Here is a 14,775-nt window from a genome sequence, read left to right on the forward strand (position 1 = left end):
TAAGGATGCGTCGCACAGGGTCCGTGTCAAGAAAGTATCGATTTCCAATATTTAAAGACGAGCCAAAAATTCATCGGTTATACATTTTAATAGTACATTTATTACAGAATCTTTTGGTACCAACCAGACAACAGCTTACAAATTTTTTAACTTGATATACATAAAATAAGATAGCGTCGCATGGGATCAGCGGTAAAAAAGTATCGATTTCTAATATTTTAAGACGAGCCAAAAATTCATCGATTATACATTTTAATAGTACATTGATTACAGAATCTTTTGGTACCATGCAGACACCAGCGTACACATTTTTTAATACGATAAACATAAAATAAGGATGCGTCGCACAGGGTCCGCGTCAAAAAAGTATGAATTTCTAATATTTTAAGACGAGCCAAAAATTCATCGATTATACATTTTAATAGTACATTGTGTACAGAATCTTTTGGTACAATGCAGACACCAGCGTACAAATTTTTTAATACGATAAACATATAATAAGGATGCGTCGCACAGGGTCAGCGGTAAAAAGTATCGATTTCTAATATTTTAAGACGAGCCAAAAATTCATCGATTATACATTTTAATAGTACATTGATTACAGAATCTTTTGGTACCAACCAGACAACAGCGTACAAATTTTTTAACTTGATATACATAAAATAAGATTGCGTCGCATGGGATCAGCGGTAAAAAAGTATCGATTTCTAATATTTAAAGACGAGCCAAAAATTCATCGATTATACAATTTAATAGTACATTGATTACAGAATCTTTTGGTACCAAACAGACACCAGCGTACAAATTTTTTAACTTGATATACATAAAATAATGTTGCGTCGCATAGGGTCAGCGGTAAAAAAGTATCGATTTCTAATATTTTAAGACGAGCCAAAAATTCATCGATTATACATTTTAATAGTACATTGATTACAGAATCATTTGGTACCAAACAGACACCAGCGTACAAATTTTTTAACTTGATATACATAAAATAAGATTGCGTCGCATAGGGTCAGCGGTAAAAAGTATCGATTTCCAATATTTTAAGACGAGCCAAAAATTCATCGATTATACATTTTAATAGTACATTGATTACAGAATCTTTTGGTACCATGCAGACACCAGCGTACAAATTTTTTAATACGATAAACATAAAATAAGGATGCGTCCACAGGGTCAGCGGTAAAAAGTATCGATTTCCAATATTTTAAGACGAGCCAAAAATTCATCGATTATACATTTTAATAGTACATTGATTACAGAATCTTTTGGTACCATGCAGACACCAGCGTACAAATTTTTTAACTTGATAAACATAAAATAAGGATGCATCGCACAGGGTCCGCGTCAAAAAAGTATCAATTTCTAATATTTTAAGACGATCCAAAAATTCATCGATTATACATTTTAATAGTACATTGATTACAGAATCATTTGGTACCAAACAGACACCAGCGTACAAATTTTTTAATACGATAAACATAAAATAAGTATGCGTCGCACAGGTTCCGCGTCAAGAAAGTATCGATTTCTAATATTTAAAGACGAGCCAAAAATTCATCGATTATACATTTTAATAGTACATTTACTAAAGAATTATTTGGTACCAACCAGACACCAGCGTACAAATTTTTTAATACGATAAACATAAAATAAGGATGCGTCGCACAGGGTCCGTGTCAAAAAAATATCAATTTCTAATATTTTAAACGAGCCAAAAATTCATCGATTATACATTTTAATAGTACATTGTGTACAGAATCTTTTGGTACAATGCAGACACCAGCGTACAAATTTTTTAATACGATAAACATATAATAAGGATGCGTCGCACAGGGTCAGCGGTAAAAAGTATCGATTTCTAATATTTTAAGACGAGCCAAAAATTCATCGATTATACATTTTAATAGTACATTGATTACAGAATCTTTTGGTACCAAACAGACACCAGCGTACAAATTTTTTATCTTGATATACATAAAATAAGATTGCGTCGCATAGGGTCAGCGGTAAAAAAGTATCGATTTCTAATATTTAAAGACGAGCCAAAAATTCATCGATTATACATTTTAATAGTACATTGATTACAGAATCTTTTGGTACCAAACAGACACCAGCGTACAAATTTTTTATCTTGATATACATAAAATAATGTTGCGTCGCATAGGGTCAGCGGTAAAAAAGTATCGATTTCTAATATTTTAAGACGAGCCAAAAATTCATCGATTATACATTTTAATAGTACATTGATTACAGAATCATTTGATACCAAACAGACACCAGCGTACAAATTTTTTAATACGATAAACATAAAATAAGTATGCGTCGCACAGGTTCCGCGTCAAGAAAGTATCGATTTCCAATATTTAAAGAGGAGCCAAAAATTCAGCGATTATACATTTTAATAGTACATTGACTAAAGAATTATTTGGTACCAACCAGACACCAGCGTACAAATTTTTTAATACGATAAACATAAAATAAGGATGCGTCGCACAGGGTCCGTGTCAAAAAAATATCAATTTCTAATATTTTAAACGAGCCAAAAATTCATCGATTATACATTTTAATAGTACATTTATTACAGAATCTTTTGGTACCATGCAGACACCAGCGTACAAATTTTTTAATACGATAAACATAAAATAAGGATGCGTCGCACAGGGTCAGCGGTAAAAAGTATCGATTTCCAATATTTTAAGACGAGCCAAAAATTCATCGATTATACATTTTAATAATACATTGATTACAGAATCTTTTGGTACCAACCAGACAACAGCTTACAAATTTTTTAACTTGATATACATAAAATAAGATAGCGTCGCATGGGATCAGCGGTAAAAAAGTATCGATTTCTAATATTTTAAGACGAGCCAAAAATTCATCGATTATACATTTTAATAGTACATTGATTACAGAATCTTTTGGTACCATGCAGACACCAGCGTACACATTTTTTAATACGATAAACATAAAATAAGGATGCGTCTCACAGCTTCCGCGTCAAAAAAGTATGAATTTCTAATATTTTAAGACGAGCCAAAAATTCATCGATTATACATTTTAATAGTACATTGTGTACAGAATCTTTTGGTACAATGCAGACACCAGCGTACAAATTTTTTAATACGATAAACATATAATAAGGATGCGTCGCACAGGGTCAGCGGTAAAAAGTATCGATTTCTAATATTTTAAGACGAGCCAAAAATTCATCGATTATACATTTTAATAGTACATTGATTACAGAATCTTTTGGTACCAACCAGACAACAGCGTACAAATTTTTTAACTTGATATACATAAAATAAGATTGCGTCGCATGGGATCAGCGGTAAAAAAGTATCGATTTCTAATATTTAAAGACGAGCCAAAAATTCATCGATTATACATTTTAATAGTACATTGATTACAGAATCTTTTGGTACCAAACAGACACCAGCGTACAAATTTTTTAACTTGATATACATAAAATAATGTTGCGTCGCATAGGGTCAGCGGTAAAAAGTATCGATTTCCAATATTTTAAGACGAGCCAAAAATTCATCGATTATACATTTTAATAGTACATTGATTACAGAATCTTTTGGTACCATGCAGACACCAGCGTACAAATTTTTTAATACGATAAACATAAAACAAGTATGCGTCCACAGGGTCAGCGGTAAAAAGTATCGATTTCCAATATTTAAAGACGAGCCAAAAATTCAGCGATTATACATTTTAATAGTACATTGACTAAAGAATTATTTGGTACCAACCAGACACCAGCGTACAAATTTTTTAATACGATAAACATAAAATAAGGATGCGTCGCACAGGGTCCGTGTCAAGAAAGTATCGATTTCCAATATTTAAAGACGAGCCAAAAATTCATCGATTATACATTTTAATAGTACATTTATTACAGAATCTTTTGGTACCATGCAGACACCAGCGTACAAATTTTTTAATACGATAAACATAAAATAAGGATGCGTCGCACAGGGTCCGCGTCAAAAAAGTATGAATTTCTAATATTTTAAGACGAGCCAAAAATTCATCGATTATACATTTTAATAGTACATTGTGTACAGAATCTTTTGGTACAATGCAGACACCAGCGTACAAATTTTTTAATACGATAAACATATAATAAGGATGCGTCGCACAGGGTCAGCGGTAAAAAGTATCGATTTCTAATATTTTAAGACGAGCCAAAAATTCATCGATTATACATTTTAATAGTACATTGATTACAGAATCTTTGGTACCAACCAGACAACAGCGTACAAATTTTTTAACTTGATATACATAAAATAAGATTGCGTCGCATGGGATCAGCGGTAAAAAAGTATCGATTTCTAATATTTAAAGACGAGCCAAAAATTCACCGATTTTACATTTTAATAGTACATTGATTACAGAATCTTTTGGTACCATGCAGACACCAGCGTACAAATTTTTTAACTTGATATACATAAAATAATGTTGCGTCGCATAGGGTCCGCGTCAAAAAAGTATCGATTTCTAATATTTTAAGACGAGCCAAAAATTCATCGATTATACATTTTAATAGTACATTGATTACAGAATCATTTGGTACCAAACAGACACCAGCGTACAAATTTTTTAATTTGATATACATAAAATAAGATTGCGTCGCATAGGGTCAGCGGTAAAAAGTATCGATTTCCAATATTTTAAGACGAGCCAAAAATTCATCGATTATACATTTTAATAGTACATTGATTACAGAATCTTTTGGTACCATGCAGACACCAGCGTACAAATTTTTTAATACGATAAACATAAAATAAGGATGCGTCCACAGGGTCAGCGGTAAAAAGTATCGATTTCCAATATTTTAAGACGAGCCAAAAATTCATCGATTATACATTTTAATAGTACATTGATTACAGAATCTTTTGGTACCATGCAGACACCAGCGTACAAATTTTTTAACTTGATAAACATAAAATAAGGATGCATCGCACAGGGTCCGCGTCAAAAAAGTATCAATTTCTAATATTTTAAGACGATCCAAAAATTCATCGATTATACATTTTAATAGTACATTGATTACAGAATCATTTGGTACCAAACAGACACCAGCGTACAAATTTTTTAATACGATAAACATAAAATAAGTATGCGTCGCACAGGTTCCGCGTCAAGAAAGTATCGATTTCTAATATTTAAAGACGAGCCAAAAATTCATCGATTATACATTTTAATAGTACATTTACTAAAGAATTATTTGGTACCAACCAGACACCAGCGTACAAATTTTTTAATACGATAAACATAAAATAAGGATGCGTCGCACAGGGTCCGTGTCAAAAAAATATCAATTTCTAATATTTTAAACGAGCCAAAAATTCATCGATTATACATTTTAATAGTACATTGTGTACAGAATCTTTTGGTACAATGCAGACACCAGCGTACAAATTTTTTAATACGATAAACATATAATAAGGATGCGTCGCACAGGGTCAGCGGTAAAAAGTATCGATTTCTAATATTTTAAGACGAGCCAAAAATTCATCGATTATACATTTTAATAGTACATTGATTACAGAATCTTTTGGTACCAAACAGACACCAGCGTACAAATTTTTTATCTTGATATACATAAAATAAGATTGCGTCGCATAGGGTCAGCGGTAAAAAAGTATCGATTTCTAATATTTAAAGACGAGCCAAAAATTCATCGATTATACATTTTAATAGTACATTGATTACAGAATCATTTGATACCAAACAGACACCAGCGTACAAATTTTTTAATACGATAAACATAAAATAAGTATGCGTCGCACAGGTTCCGCGTCAAGAAAGTATCGATTTCCAATATTTAAAGACGAGCCAAAAATTCAGCGATTATACATTTTAATAGTACATTGACTAAAGAATTATTTGGTACCAACCAGACACCAGCGTACAAATTTTTTAATACGATAAACATAAAATAAGGATGCGTCGCACAGGGTCCGTGTCAAGAAAGTATCGATTTCCAATATTTAAAGACGAGCCAAAAATTCATCGATTATACATTTTAATAGTACATTTATTACAGAATCTTTTGGTACCATGCAGACACCAGCGTACAAATTTTTTAATACGATAAACATAAAATAAGGATGCGTCGCACAGGGTCAGCGGTAAAAAGTATCGATTTCCAATATTTCAAGACGAGCCAAAAATTCATCGATTATACATTTTAATAATACATTGATTACAGAATCTTTTGGTACCAACCAGACAACAGCTTACAAATTTTTTAACTTGATATACATAAAATAAGATAGCGTCGCATGGGATCAGCGGTAAAAAAGTATCGATTTCTAATATTTTAAGACGAGCCAAAAATTCATCGATTATACATTTTAATAGTACATTGATTACAGAATCTTTTGGTACCATGCAGACACCAGCGTACACATTTTTTAATACGATAAACATAAAATAAGGATGCGTCGCACAGGGTCCGCGTCAAAAAAGTATGAATTTCTAATATTTTAAGACGAGCCAAAAATTCATCGATTATACATTTTAATAGTACATTGTGTACAGAATCTTTTGGTACAATGCAGACACCAGCGTACAAATTTTTTAATACGATAAACATATAATAAGGATGCGTCGCACAGGGTCAGCGGTAAAAAGTATCGATTTCTAATATTTTAAGACGAGCCAAAAATTCATCGATTATACATTTTAATAGTACATTGATTACAGAATCTTTTGGTACCAACCAGACAACAGCGTACAAATTTTTTAACTTGATATACATAAAATAAGATTGCGTCGCATGGGATCAGCGGTAAAAAAGTATCGATTTCTAATATTTAAAGACGAGCCAAAAATTCATCGATTATACAATTTAATAGTACATTGATTACAGAATCTTTTGGTACCAAACAGACACCAGCGTACAAATTTTTTACTTGATATACATAAAATAATGTTGCGTCGCATAGGGTCAGCGGTAAAAAAGTATCGATTTCTAATATTTTAAGACGAGCCAAAAATTCATCGATTATACATTTTAATAGTACATTGATTACAGAATCATTTGGTACCAAACAGACACCAGCGTACAAATTTTTTAACTTGATATACATAAAATAAGATTGCGTCGCATAGGGTCAGCGGTAAAAAGTATCGATTTCCAATATTTTAAGACGAGCCAAAAATTCATCGATTATACATTTTAATAGTACATTGATTACAGAATCTTTTGGTACCATGCAGACACCAGCGTACAAATTTTTTAATACGATAAACATAAAATAAGGATGCGTCCACAGGGTCAGCGGTAAAAAGTATCGATTTCCAATATTTTAAGACGAGCCAAAAATTCATCGATTATACATTTTAATAGTACATTGATTACAGAATCTTTTGGTACCATGCAGACACCAGCGTACAAATTTTTTAACTTGATAAACATAAAATAAGGATGCATCGCACAGGGTCCGCGTCAAAAAAGTATCAATTTCTAATATTTTAAGACGATCCAAAAATTCATCGATTATACATTTTAATAGTACATTGATTACAGAATCATTTGGTACCAAACAGACACCAGCGTACAAATTTTTTAATACGATAAACATAAAATAAGTATGCGTCGCACAGGTTCCGCGTCAAGAAAGTATCGATTTCTAATATTTAAAGACGAGCCAAAAATTCATCGATTATACATTTTAATAGTACATTTACTAAAGAATTATTTGGTACCAACCAGACACCAGCGTACAAATTTTTTAATACGATAAACATAAAATAAGGATGCGTCGCACAGGGTCCGTGTCAAAAAAATATCAATTTCTAATATTTTAAACGAGCCAAAAATTCATCGATTATACATTTTAATAGTACATTGTGTACAGAATCTTTTGGTACAATGCAGACACCAGCGTACAAATTTTTTAATACGATAAACATATAATAAGGATGCGTCGCACAGGGTCAGCGGTAAAAAGTATCGATTTCTAATATTTTAAGACGAGCCAAAAATTCATCGATTATACATTTTAATAGTACATTGATTACAGAATCTTTTGGTACCAAACAGACACCAGCGTACAAATTTTTTATCTTGATATACATAAAATAAGATTGCGTCGCATAGGGTCAGCGGTAAAAAAGTATCGATTTCTAATATTTAAAGACGAGCCAAAAATTCATCGATTATACATTTTAATAGTACATTGATTACAGAATCTTTTGGTACCAAACAGACACCAGCGTACAAATTTTTTATCTTGATATACATAAAATAATGTTGCGTCGCATAGGGTCAGCGGTAAAAAAGTATCGATTTCTAATATTTTAAGACGAGCCAAAAATTCATCGATTATACATTTTAATAGTACATTTATTACAGAATCATTTGGTACCAAACAGACACCAGCGTACAAATTTTTTAACTTGATAAACTTAAAATAAGGTTGCGTCGCATAGGGTCAGCGGTAAAGAGTATCGATTTCCAATATTTTAAGACGAGCCAAAAATTCATCGATTATACATTTTAATAGTACATTGATTATAGAATCTTTTGGTACCAAACAGACACCAGCGTACAAATTTTTTTACTTGATATACATAAAATAATGTTGCGTCGCATAGGGTCAGCGGTAAAAAAGTATCGATTTCTAATATTTTAAGACGAGCCAAAAATTCACCGATTTTACATTTTAATAGTACATTGATTACAGAATCTTTTGGTACCATGCAGACACCAGCGTACAAATTTTTTAATACGATAAACATAAAATAAGGATGCGTCGCACAGGGTCCGCGTCAAAAAAGTATCGATTTCCAATATTTTAAGACGAGCCAAAAATTCATCGATTATACATTTTAATAGTACATTTATTACAGAATCATTTGGTACCAACCAGACACCAGCGTACAAATTTTTTAACTTGATAAACATAAAATAAGGATGCGTCGCACAGGGTCCGCGTCAAACAAGTATCAATTTCTAATATTTTAAGACGAGCCAAAAATTCATCGATTATACATTTTAATAGTACATTTATTACAGAATCATTTGGTACCAAACAGACACCAGCGTATAAATTTTTTAACTTGATAAACATAAAATAAGGATGCATCGCACAGGGTCCGCGTCAAAAAAGTATCAATTTCTACTATTTTAAGACGATCCAAAAATTCATCGATTATACATTTTAATAGTACATTGATTACAGAATCATTTGATACCAAACAGACACCAGCGTACAAATTTTTTAATACGATAAACATAAAATAAGTATGCGTCGCACAGGTTCCGCGTCAAGAAAGTATCGATTTCCAATATTTAAAGACGAGCCAAAAATTCAGCGATTATACATTTTAATAGTACATTGACTAAAGAATTATTTGGTACCAACCAGACACCAGCGTACAAATTTTTTAATACGATAAACATAAAATAAGGATGCGTCGCACAGGGTCCGTGTCAAAAAAATATCAATTTCTAATATTTTAAACGAGCCAAAAATTCATCGATTATACATTTTAATAGTACATTTATTACAGAATCTTTTGGTACAAAGCAGACAACAGCGTACAAACTTTTTCATTTACTATACAAAAGTTAAGGATGCGTCGCATAGGGTCAGCGGCATAAATGTATCAATTTCTAATATTTTAAGACGAGCCAAAAATTCATCGATTATACTTTTTAATAGTACATTGTGTACAGAATCTTTTGGTACCATGCAGACACCAGCGTACAAATTTTTTAATACGATAAACATATAATAAGGATGCGTCGCACAGGGTCAGCGGTAAAAAGTATCGATTTCTAATATTTTAAGACGAGCCAAAAATTCATCGATTATACATTTTAATAGTACATTGATTACAGAATCTTTTGGTACCAACCAGACAACAGCGTACAAATTTTTTAACTTGATATACATAAAATAAGATTGCGTCGCATGGGATCAGCGGTAAAAAAGTATCGATTTCTAATATTTAAAGACGAGCCAAAAATTCATCGATTATACATTTTAGTAGTACATTGATTACAGAATCTTTTGGTACCAAACAGACAACAGCGTACAAATTTTTTAACTTGATATACATAAAATAATGTTGCGTCTCATAGGGTCAGCGGTAAAAAAGTATCGATTTCTAATATTTTAAGACGAGCCAAAAATTCATCAATTATACATTTTAATAGTACATTGATTACAGAATCATTTGGTACCAAACAGACACCGGCGTACAAATTTTTTAACTTGATAAACTTAAAATAAGGTTGCGTCGCATAGGGTCAGCGGTAAAAAGTATCGATTTCCAATATTTTAAGACGAGCCAAAAATTCATCGATTATACATTTTAATAGTACATTGATTATAGAATCTTTTGGTACCAAACAGACACCAGCGTACAAATTTTTTAACTTGATATACATAAAATAATGTTGCGTCGCATAGGGTCAGCGGTAAAAAAGTATCGATTTCTAATATTTTAAGACGAGCCAAAAATTCACCGATTATACATTTTAATAGTACATTGATTACAGAATCTTTTGGTACCAAGCAGACAACAGCGTACAAACTTTTTCATTTGCTATACATAAATTAAGGATGCGTCGCATAGGGTCAGCGGCATAAATGTATCAATTTCTCATATTTTAAGACGAGCCAAAAATTCATCGATTATGCATTTTAATAGTACATTTATTACAGAATCTTTTGGTACCATGCAGACACCAGCGTACAAATTTTTTAATACGATAAACATAAAATAAGGATGCGTCGCACAGGGTCCGCGTCAAACAAGTATCAATTTCTAATATTTTAAGACGAGCCAAAAATTCATCGATTATACATTTTAATAGTACATTTATTACAGAATCTTTTGGTACCAAGCAGACAACAGCGTACAAACTTTTTCATTTGCTATACAAAAGTTAAGGATGCGTCGCATAGGGTCAGCGGCATAAATGTATCAATTTCTAATATTTTAAGACGAGCCAAAAATTCATTGATTATACTTTTTAATAGTACATTGTGTACAGAATCTTTTGGTACCATGCAGACACCAGCGTACAAATTTTTTAATACGATAAACATAAAATAAGGATGCGTCGCACAGGGTCAGCGGTAAAAAGTATCGATTTCCAATATTTTAAGACGAGCCAAAAATTCATCGATTATACATTTTAATAGTACATTGATTACAGAATCTTTTGGTACCAACCAGACAACAGCGTACAAATTTTTTAACTTGATATACATAAAATAAGATTGCGTCGCATGGGATCAGCGGTAAAAAAGTATCGATTTCTAATATTTTAAGACGAGCCAAAAATTCATCGATTATACATTTTAATAGTACATTGATTACAGAATCATTTGGTACCAAACAGACACCTGCGTACAAATTTTTTAACTTGATAAACTTAAAATAAGGTTGCGTCGCATAGGGTCAGCGGTAAAAAGTATCGATTTCCAATATTTTAAGACGAGCCAAAAATTCATCGATTATACATTTTAATAGTACATTGATTACAGAATCTTTTGGTACCATGCAGACACCAGCGTACAAATTTTTTAATACGATAAACATAAAATAAGGATGCGTCGCACAGGGTCAGCGGTAAAAAGTATCGATTTCCAATATTTTAAGACGAGCCAAAAATTCATCGATTATACATTTTAATAGTACATTGATTACAGAATCTTTTGGTACCATGCAGACACCAGCGTACAAATTTTTTAACTTGATATACATAAAATAATGTTGCGTCGCATAGGGTCAGCGGTAAAAAAGAATTGATTTCTAATATTTTAAGACGAGCCAAAAATTCACCGATTATACATTTTAATAGTACATTGATTACAGAATCTTTTGGTACCAAGCAGACAACAGCGTACAAACTTTTTCATTTGCTATACATAAATTAAGGATGCGTCGCATAGGGTCAGCGGCATAAATGTATCAATTTCTCATATTTTAAGACGAGCCAAAAATTCATCGATTATGCATTTTAATAGTACATTTATTATAGAATCTTTTGGTACCATGCAGACACCAGCGTACAAATTTTTTAATACGATAAACATAAAATAAGGATGCGTCGCACAGGGTCAGCGGTAAAAAGTATCGATTTCCAATATTTTAAGACGAGCCAAAAATTCATCGATTATACATTTTAATAATACATTTATTACAGAATCTTTTGGTAGCAACCAGACAACAGCGTACAAACTTTTTCATTTGCTATACAAAAGTTAAGGATGCGTCGCATAGGGTCAGCGGCATAAATGTATCAATTTCTAATATTTTAAGACGAGCCAAAAATTCATTGATTATACTTTTTAATAGTACATTGTGTACAGAATCTTTTGGTACCATGCAGACACCAGCGTACAAATTTTTTAATACGATAAACATAAAATAAGGATGCGTCGCACAGGGTCAGCGGTAAAAAGTATCGATTTCCAATATTTTAAGACGAGCCAAAAATTCATCGATTATACATTTTAATAGTACATTGATTACAGAATCTTTTGGTACCAACCAGACAACAGCGTACAAATTTTTTAACTTGATATACATAAAATAAGATTGCGTCGCATGGGATCAGCGGTAAAAAAGTATCGATTTCTAATATTTTAAGACGAGCCAAAAATTCATCGATTATACATTTTAATAGTACATTGATTACAGAATCATTTGGTACCAAACAGACACCTGCGTACAAATTTTTTAACTTGATAAACTTAAAATAAGGTTGCGTCGCATAGGGTCAGCGGTAAAAAGTATCGATTTCCAATATTTTAAGACGAGCCAAAAATTCATCGATTATACATTTTAATAGTACATTGATTACAGAATCTTTTGGTACCATGCAGACACCAGCGTACAAATTTTTTAATACGATAAACATAAAATAAGGATGCGTCGCACAGGGTCAGCGGTAAAAAGTATCGATTTCCAATATTTTAAGACGAGCCAAAAATTCATCGATTATACATTTTAATAGTACATTGATTACAGAATCTTTTGGTACCATGCAGACACCAGCGTACAAATTTTTTAACTTGATATACATAAAATAATGTTGCGTCGCATAGGGTCAGCGGTAAAAAAGAATTGATTTCTAATATTTTAAGACGAGCCAAAAATTCACCGATTATACATTTTAATAGTACATTGATTACAGAATCTTTTGGTACCAAGCAGACAACAGCGTACAAACTTTTTCATTTGCTATACATAAATTAAGGATGCGTCGCATAGGGTCAGCGGCATAAATGTATCAATTTCTCATATTTTAAGACGAGCCAAAAATTCATCGATTATGCATTTTAATAGTACATTTATTATAGAATCTTTTGGTACCATGCAGACACCAGCGTACAAATTTTTTAATACGATAAACATAAAATAAGGATGCGTCGCACAGGGTCAGCGGTAAAAAGTATCGATTTCCAATATTTTAAGACGAGCCAAAAATTCATCGATTATACATTTTAATAATACATTGATTACAGAATCTTTTGGTAGCAACCAGACAACAGCGTACAAATTTTTTAACTTGATATACATAAAATAAGATAGCGTCGCATGGGATCAGCGGTAAAAAAGTATCGATTTCTAATATTTTAAGACGAGCCAAAAATTCATCGATTATACATTTTAATAGTACATTGATTACAGAATCTTTTGGTACCATGCAGACACCAGCGTACAAATTTTTTAATACGATAAACATAAAATAAGGATGCGTCGCACAGGGTCCGCGTCAAAAAAGTATCAATTTCTAATATTTTAAGACGAGCCAAAAATTCATCGATTATACATTTTAATAGTACATTTATTACAGAATCATTTGGTACCAAACAGACACCAGCGTACAAATTTTTTAACTTGATAAACATAAAATAAGTATGCGTCGCACAGGGTCCGCGTCAAAAAAGTATCAATTTCTAATATTTTAAGACGAGCCAAAAATTCATCGATTATACATTTTAATAGTACATTGATTACAGAATCTTTTGGTACCAAGCAGACAACAGCGTACAAACTTTTTCATTTGCTATACAAAAATTAAGGATGCGTCGCATAGGGTCAGCGGCATAAATGTATCAATTTCTAATATTTTAAGACGAGCCAAAAATTCATCGATTATACATTTTAATAGTACATTTACTAAAGAATTATTTGGTACCAACCAGACACCAGCGTACAAATTTTTTAATACGATAAACATAAAATAAGGATGCGTCGCACAGGGTCCGTGTCAAAAAAATATCAATTTCTAATATTTTAAACGAGCCAAAAATTCATCGATTATACATTTTAATAGTACATTGTGTACAGAATCTTTTGGTACAATGCAGACACCAGCGTACAAATTTTTTAATACGATAAACATATAATAAGGATGCGTCGCACAGGGTCAGCGGTAAAAAGTATCGATTTCTAATATTTTAAGACGAGCCAAAAATTCATCGATTATACATTTTAATAGTACATTGATTACAGAATCTTTTGGTACCAAACAGACACCAGCGTACAAATTTTTTATCTTGATATACATAAAATAAGATTGCGTCGCATAGGGTCAGCGGTAAAAAAGTATCGATTTCTAATATTTAAAGACGAGCCAAAAATTCATCGATTATACATTTTAATAGTACATTGATTACAGAATCATTTGATACCAAACAGACACCAGCGTACAAATTTTTTAATACGATAAACATAAAATAAGTATGCGTCGCACAGGTTCCGCGTCAAGAAAGTATCGAT

This window comes from Prenolepis imparis, unplaced genomic scaffold (assembly GCF_030444845.1).
Source record: "Prenolepis imparis isolate NDT839.2.m4 unplaced genomic scaffold, iyPreImpa1.0 SCAF_4, whole genome shotgun sequence".
Classification (NCBI taxonomy): domain Eukaryota; kingdom Metazoa; phylum Arthropoda; class Insecta; order Hymenoptera; family Formicidae; genus Prenolepis; species Prenolepis imparis.